Source organism: Amia ocellicauda, chromosome 12 (genome assembly GCF_036373705.1).
Source record: "Amia ocellicauda isolate fAmiCal2 chromosome 12, fAmiCal2.hap1, whole genome shotgun sequence".
In the NCBI taxonomy this organism is placed as follows: domain Eukaryota; kingdom Metazoa; phylum Chordata; class Actinopteri; order Amiiformes; family Amiidae; genus Amia; species Amia ocellicauda.
This window is the reverse complement of record NC_089861.1, coordinates 30,551,245-30,560,095: the sequence shown is the minus strand read 5'-3', so window position 1 is coordinate 30,560,095 and position 8,851 is coordinate 30,551,245. Positions and strand designations below refer to the sequence as shown.

Sequence of the window (8,851 nt, the reverse complement as noted above, 5' to 3'; positions counted from 1 at the left end):
TATATCCGAAAAAAAAATTGTGTTTGTGAAAGAATGTATCTCGTGTGCATGTAAAATTGAAAAAAGGGTCGATTGAAAGAAAAGTCTGGTTGTTTGCAAATTGTCTGCAAGATACACAATTCTAACCATTTCCTTCTCAAATTCAACTAAATAAATGTAATATTTGTTTTGCCATAATTATTGTTGTTTATTTTAAGTGAAAATTAGAGGTTGGGGAGTTATAATAATTTACACTGCTTACCACGTTTGTTTCTGATCCACATTTTTCTAGTATGGTAATTAACTGTGCCCAGTTGTATCGTTAACCCATGCTAGTGGAGGCACCGCGCTATGTTTTTTTTCACACCCTAATAATCCCTTTTTCTCTATGCAATTGTGTTGATTGCTTTAATGCCACTATCTCAACTGCTTTCACCAGTCAACACATCTAAAAGGACCCAGGTCCCATATCTCTCCCCTAGTACGGTGTGGCACCTATTAAAAGTACCGTGTGGATAAGTGGGATTACATAAGAAATAATAATAAAGCCACTCCTGACACTGATGGAAAGGTAAGGAAACTTAAACTTAAGGTCACCAAGATATCCATGAAAGGATATCTATTTCAGGGTTAGCACCACCTAGTGGTCCCTTTTGACAATTGCTATTTGTTGCAACCTGCAGTATTCTTGCCTAGTTCTAAGTATTTTCTGATTGGTTGCCTTTGGTCATGTTGCAAGGTCAAAGTGTAATCGGACATTTTACACAGAAGTAATAGAGAGAGCATCTTTTCAACTCGTCTTTTGCAGTCTCCCTCCGTCTGCTCGTGTTAAACCCTGGGGAAGCTTTGCTTGTAAGTCATTTTGTTACAGTTGGTTTCTGTTGATATTTTGTAATTTCATGGTGTATTTTTGTTACACTGTGTAGATAAACAGCTGACCTGATTGTTACATGGGTTGCATGGCTATTGAATGTAGTTAATCTGTTTGATGCAATTAAGTAATCATACATTTTTTAAAGGTAATGTTTTTGTATACTTACCTGTATTAGCATTTTGTATAACCGATGTATGGCGTTTAATTGAGAATATTGTTTTTATATTCACAAAATAAAAGGATCCAGCAGTAACATGCACAATCTAATGGGGCACTTTGGTCCTGTGGGAAGGGGGGGTGACGTGGTGCTGACAAAGTGGGGTCTGGGGAGTGGGGGGTGCTGGCGAAGTGCATTCCAACTTCCCAGTTGCAGATCGTGGCATGGATCGGGGGAGGTGCGATCGGGACAAATGGGGCACTTCGGAGAAAAAAGGGCAAGGGAATGAAAAGGGGCAGTGACTCGTGCAACCGCTGCCCACACCTCTGCACGTCCATGGGATTCAGTATCGTGAGAATGCACATGTTACTCGGGACATTCAAGTAAACAGCCCGAACTTCAGCGCCTTCATTCAAGGCGGGAATTGGGGGAAATGCTGTACTGCTCCCTCTGTCCACAAGTGCTCCCACTGCCCCAGTAATGCAACCCAGCTCAATAAGGCTTGGGTTGCACTGGAATGCGTATGGAGAGCTGGTCTGCCAGACTTCTGTGGTTTGATTATGACATGGTCTACTGTCTGGGGTCTGAAAACTATACAGCTCCTTACTTGTTCTTACTCCCTACTTTCGCCTGAGACATGAACTTTCAAAGACTCACTTGTGTAAAGAGGCACACATCTAATTGTACCTATCTCTTTGCACTCTATAATGGTTGCTCTGACCCACGAGAAGAGAATTTTAAGAGAATTTTACAGGTGGCCAAAAATGCAGAAATGTATGTAACTGCGACCATACAGTCCTGTTTGCCCTGTCTGTCCAATGACAAAAACTGCAATGCCTCATCCTGCTCTGCTTGAACCTGTTTATCTGCCAGACCTTGGCACAAGCTTGCCATAGATATATAGCCTTTGAATAAGACAAATGGGCCGCTATGTGATCATCCTCATCGATGGGTGGCCTGAAGTTCCTGTCTCTGCTAACGTTATGACTACAGATGTCACTTTGTTCCTTTCAATGGTCTTCAGTCTTTGGAATCCAGAGCTCACGAACATAGGAGCTCAATTTACATCTGCTGACTTTGCTGCCTTAACATCAAACATCACAAGTCTCAGTCTACCACCCAGCTGCAAACGGCATGATCGAGTGCGTTTATAGAGTGCTAAAGCAAAATGTTAAAATGTCTGTGTCACTCCCTGCATTGGAAATCTGCTCTCTCTGAACTACTGCAAACCTACCGTGCTACACCACATGCAGCCACTGGTGTACCACTCTTTCAGTCAAATGTGAAAAAAATAAAGTGTAGGTCTGCAACAGAATTAAACCGCAAGAACACAAAATGAAAATGTATACTGATGCCAGATGTGTCACACGCCCTCCTTCGTTCTGAGAGGGTGCATGTAAAAACGCCGTTCCATGTGCCTAAAGGACACCCCAAATTTGGCACACAACTGGAAATTAAAAAGAAAATTGGACAGGCACATACATGCTAGAGGAAGGCTGCAAGTGATATGTCCTCAATCTCACCGGCTGCCCATTTCCTACCGCAAACACACAGGACACTCATCCTGCTTCGCTGACTCCTCCTGATCCTCTACAATGTCCCAGAACACCACGGATTAGACAAAAACCTGTTTGGTTACAGGACTATGTATCTGCTTAAACCTTAGCAGGATTCTGAACTGAGCTCTACCTGTTCTTGAAAATGTAAAGTGTATCTGATGTTATGATCTGTTACATTATAATTCTTAGTCTTCAAATGCTTACTTTTTATGTTTACCTTCAAATTGTACTGTTAATGTTCTAGATTACTTATTTTACAAAAGGGGGAAATGTTGTGGCTTTCTGTTCAATTGTATTCATTATTCTGCTACCCCATTCCATTCTAGAGTTTGCCCGATAGATAGCAGTAAAACTTCTTCAGTATAAATTCCTAGATATGGTACTCTCTTTGTTCAGAGATAGAATACAGTAAAGTACAGTGCTGCGATATTAAATTAATTCTCGACATAAAAAATAAGTTAATTGCTATCTGCTTGGTCTCGTTTTTAATTTACACCATCGCTCACTGCTAAATCGATCATCACCGATCCCATTTTGAACTGTGCTTCCAGCTCAAAAGGTAACAATGCAACATTTCCTCCACTGCTGTTTATCAATGTATATACAATGATGACTTTACACACAGTGCTGAAATTCTTTTCATTAAATGCAAATTCCTGAACGTTAAAAGGGAGAAGTTTCAGTTCTAAGGCACAATACTTTTCACATGCACAGGTGCACCTGAGTTCTCAGACAAAAGAAGAAAGACCTGATGTGGATCCACTAAGAGGAAACAGAACTTTAAATTGTATAACTGACAAGTAGAAACTAACTTTGTCCCCAATATATGGAGAGGGAAGCAAGCAGGTGGGCAGGAGGGCTAGGAGACAGATACCATTGCTCACACAGAAATATATCATTCTGAAACTGAAATAAGGTACATTGCACAAGTGTCTACAATTTTTCATCACAAGATGGTTTCTTCTCGTACTTTTAAGATCTGCCTCAGGTTCAGAAGGTAAAGATACAGCAGGTAAAATACATACTCATTCTACTGAAATACTGATCTGTTTGAGTGTTAGTGTCATTATTTAAAGCAGGGCTCCTTCATCTGTTCTAGGCTATAAATTCCTATAACTGAAGACTAAAACAAGATGCTTTTTTTTCTGATGACACCATTAACTGCTTTTCTCCACAGATAAATACCTGATAGAGCAAATTGTAGCTGAGCAATGCTTTGTAATAAGGGGAGGCTACTGATCCATTGTGCACAATCAAGAACTCTTCAGACCTCTGTAACATCTCCTCAACTTATGTCAAATGGAGATCTGACAAGGATTTAAGATGTGAATCCAAGGACAAAGAAAAAACTATGGAAGGTAAAGCAGTGGTCCTTTTGGTGGCTCAAATGTTTGACTCACTGTTTGGGAAGTACTGCACGACAGCATGTCTCAATCCATCCCTCCATTTTAATTGTGCACTTAATCCAATACAGGGCTGTGAAGAGATGGAGCCTGACCCAGCAGGCACAGGGTGCAAGGCAGGGGATACCCTCCAAGGGATGCCAGGCCATCGCAGGGCAACAGACTTACACTTACACTTACGGGATTTGGGAGGAGACGGGGAGAACAGGCTCACTGCCACAATCATACATATGATATCTCCCCTTTTCTGGTGAAGAGCTACATAAGGAAAACCATGTGAATCTCACTTTGTTAATCTTTTCTTTTCTTTTTTTAATTCCCAGGAGCTGCAGCCAGGGATCAAGATAGTAAGTACAAATGTACTGAATCTCATTTAATAGCATTAAAGCAGTAAACCACTCTTGTCACCTTCTAGACTGCAGGTTTGTGATTTGAAACAGCTTATGAAATGCCAGGATAGTCATTTTGCATTACACCCAGCGAAAAGAAAACATAATGGGGTTTTAAATTGATGTTCAGGAAGAGGACAGTTGGCACCTTGAACCTGACGTCTACCTTTCCAAGCATGAGTGTCTGGCAACAATCACACTTCCCAGCATTCCCTGCTTAGCATCCCTCCTCCACTACTAGATAGGCCCATTCTACCTAGTGAGGGGGGTTCCCCATTGCCAAGTGATTGTTCCCTTAGTAAAGTGAGTTTAGGCCACAATTAACACTATGACCTTCTACTACAGTGAGGGGAAAAAAGTATTTGATCCCCTGCTGATTTTGTACGTTTGCCCACTGACAAAGAAATGATCAGTCTATAATTTTAATGGTTGGTGTATTTTAACAGTGAGAGACAGAATAACAACAAAAAAATCCAGAAAAACGGATTTCAAAAAAGTTATAAATTTATTTGCATGTTAATGAAGGATATAAGTATTTGATCCCCTATCAATCAGCAAGATTTCTGGCTCCCAGGTGTCTTTTATACAGGTAACGAGCTGAGATTAGGAGCACTCTCTTAAAGGGAGTCATGCTGGAATACCCATCCACGACCCATTTTCAATGCCCTGGCTGAGGGAAGGAGGTTCTCACCCAAGATTTGACGGTACATGGCCCCGTCCATCGTCCCTTTGATGCGGTGCAGTTGTCCTGTCCCCTTAGCAGTTATTCTGTCTCTCACTGTTAAAATACAACTACCATTAAAATTATAGACTGATCATTTCTTTGTCAGTGGGCAAACGTACAAAATCAGCAGGGGATCAAATACTTTTTTCCCCTCACTGTACATATGTCTACTGGGGTCGTCTACACCCCTGAAATGTAGAGAGGAGATCTGTGTAGTTTGTGTGTTGCACATTGTTTCTGCAAAGCTTAGACCAACCCATTAATCCTGTGTGAACCATTTTAGGCATATCATTCGAGAAGGAGTTTACAACCCCTGAACCAACAAGAGGTATTTACCAGTTACAATAATATTATATCAACCATTTTTCATGTAAAATGCTGCAACTCATTACACATATATTGATATTGTATGAACTAAGGAAGGATGGTATATCATGTCTTGTGTCTTGGCTAAATGCCCGAAGATCTTTTCCAACTCGCACACCATATTCAATCACCTGCATGGATGTGTTTTGGATATGAAACAAATTAAGCACATGATTTTATTCTCTAAAATATAGCTGGTTACTGCAGTATTTTGGCTTCAGGTTATACCATATACCGTCCCATCCCTTTGTCTATCTGCTGTACTATAATAGGTAATATAATCACAATCTCCTGTCCGTCTGTTTACAGGACCAGCCCAACATGACTACAGACCCTGCGGTTTCTACCACCCCTCCACCTCAAGGTAAAACTGAACTGAGCTCCAGTTTGAACTTAGTCATCAGGTTTTGATTTAGTCATAGTCTTAGTCACGTCAACTAAAATGTCTATGAGATATAATCACATTTTAGTTATGCACTTTTCATAATTTTTAGTCCACTAAAAACTTAAAAACTAGTTTTAGCAGGGGGTATCAGGTACAAATGTGTAATATGGACTCTAATATGGACGCTCACACCCCTTGGATCCCCCCTGCCTGATAACTACACGTACCCCACCCACTTGACAAAATATGCACCCCTCACAACACATGGACTCAAAATGCATGCCCATGCACACGCAACATACTGACACATGTTAACAAACACACAGACATTCTGATATACACACAAACATACTGATACAAATGCACACATACTGATACACATATTAATAGACACACACAGACTGATACACACGCACACATACTGATGCACATATTAATTTATTTAATATTCTAACTTTAGAATTAAGACCATTTTAATTTGTTTGCATTTAAATCCATACAATAGTTGTGTGGCTACTTGTTACTTACCAAAACAATTTAAGCAATGAACAAATCAATAAAACAGATACAATTTGAATCACAGACAAACTTACATTCAATATATTTATTTTACCTCCAAAGCCTTTACATGCTTCTTTAAACTCTTCAGCTGACATTAAAAAAATGGAATTTCCTCCTAAAAGGACTGTCCCTATTTCAAAAGCCCTTCACTATGTAAATATTTGCATCACATGCATATGGATGGTATAATTTGAAAGGAAATCCCTTGAATTTTGTTTATATCTGCTCAGAACTTATATGGGTAAATGACGTGATGCATGAATTTTGGTGTCCCATGCATATTACAAATATTATATGTATTTATTTGTTATTAAAACTGAATAATATGTCTCAACACTCCAATCTTTATTCACTCATAGGAGTATTTTTCATGAGTATTTAAAATTTTAGGAGCTATTAATCTCCAATCATCCAAAATGTCATACCGGATAACTGTCCACACCTAAAATGAAAATTCAAAAATGGTACAAAAACTCATTAAAAAAAACTATAAAACAGTTGGGCATAATTGTGTTAGCTTTAATGTATAAAAACATTGCAAAGACTGTTAATTTCATTTAATTTTTACATGGAAATAAAACTTGTGTCCATATTGGGATTTCTTCCAATGTCATTCCAGACAACAGACATTCAGGAGCACTTTTACATCAGATTGCATTTTGCTATCCATGTGACAGGACATTGCATCATTCAGATTATGAAGGACCCCCAGGCTGTTTAGTAAATCTCTCCTAAAATGTTGATAATTTGACCTTGTCTCATACTGGACAACACTTAAAAAGCATTTATAATATTGTTTAAAAAATGTATATTTAATGTGAAAGATGGCATTGAATAGTTGTAGATCAAAAGTAATACATTTATATAAATTAAGTAATTGCCCGATTCATAAGTTAAAACTATTGTCATACTGGAACACAATCACTTATCTGGAGTGACTTGCTTATACTTTTATTGTTTTTAGGAGTATTTTTAAGTTTGTAGGCATCAGATTTACACATGTTTTAACAACACAATAACATATTTATAACATTATTTCTGTAGTTTTAATTAAATTTTTGTCTGTGTGGATATCCTTAAATAACAAACGAGATGTCAGATGTTTATGCCATGAAGCCATTTGCAAGTTTTAAGAGAATATATAAATCCAAGTTCAAAAATAGCATAAATCCTATATATTTAAAATGTTATGATATCAAAACATTCAATATACTTTTTAATCTGTTGAAATGTTAATGAATTGATTTGACTTCATGTCATAAATGAGTTGTGACGGTTATTTTTTTTTTTAAATGGCATATGTTTATATGTTTCCTGTATAACCTAAAAAATTGTTAATGCGCTGAAAATATTTAGTGTTTTTAAATCTTAAGATGTTTTACTGCTACTGTTTTATCAAAGCCTATGCCTTGAGTGGAGCTGGTGTCGATTGAAAAGCCCAAATTTGTGAGATGAATTGTGTTTTTTTTTTTTTTTTTCTGGGCTGAATGTTTGTTGAGATCAAACTATGAATACTTATAACCCTCTCTATGCTGACAAAAAGTAATGTCAAATAATTTGTAAATCTATCATTGTTATCCGGTATGACATTTTTGAAATTATATGATTTATAATAAAAAAGTTTAAGTGATTATTTTCAGAAATTACTTTTTTTTTTTTTTTTTTACATTTTAAAATTCTGTTCGTCACTGACCCATATACACATATACAGATGTCTAACACATCGGTCCAAAATCTCCCATATGTGTTCAATTGGGTTGAGATCTGTGAAGGCCATAGCATATGATTCACATCATTTTCATTCTCATCAAACCATTCAGTGAGCCCTCGTGCCCTGTGGATTGTCATCCTGGAAGAGACCACTCCCATCAGGATAGAAATGTTTCACCATAGGATAAAGGTGATCACCCAGAATAACTTGGTAATGATTTGCAGTGGCCCTTCCTCTAAGGGGACAAGTGAACCCAAACCATGCCAGGAAAATGCCCCCCAGAGCATAACAGAGCCTCTGGACCCTCTCACTGTAGGGGTCAAGCAGTCAGGCCTGTACCGTTCTCTTGGTGTTGCCACACATGCACTCGCCCACTTGTCGAGAATATGGTGAAGGATGACTCATCTGACCATATGACTTTTTTCCACATCTCTGTAGACCAGTGCCTATGGTTTTTGCAGCCCTGAACTTTCAAATGTGCATTTGTCTTTGTAATGAGGGGTTTATGCACTGCAACCCTACTAAAATATCCCTCTCTGTGTAGCTCTCGATGGACTGTTCTTGCTGACACAGTCTGATCACCTCCTGCATTGACATTCTCAGTAACCTGGGAAAGAGTTGCTCTTCCGTTTTTTCCTCACATATCGCAGTAATGCACGAGTATTACGGTCATCGAATGTACACTTTTGACCACAATTTCCAACCATGTTTACTGATGTCTTTTCTGTAGATCTAAAAGCAGA

General features: G+C 38.4%; 1 long non-coding RNA gene across 1 annotated transcript; it reads left to right on the top strand.

Annotated features, from left to right (window-relative positions):
* Positions 1 to 752: 752 nt before the first annotated feature.
* LOC136764141 (uncharacterized) lies at positions 753 to 8,018 on the top strand. The gene is made up of 6 exons (XR_010821153.1): positions 753 to 831; positions 3,747 to 3,927; positions 4,296 to 4,319; positions 5,369 to 5,413; positions 5,761 to 5,815; positions 7,017 to 8,018. It is a non-coding gene; the product is annotated as an uncharacterized LOC136764141 (long non-coding RNA).
* Positions 8,019 to 8,851: the final 833 nt, after the last annotated feature.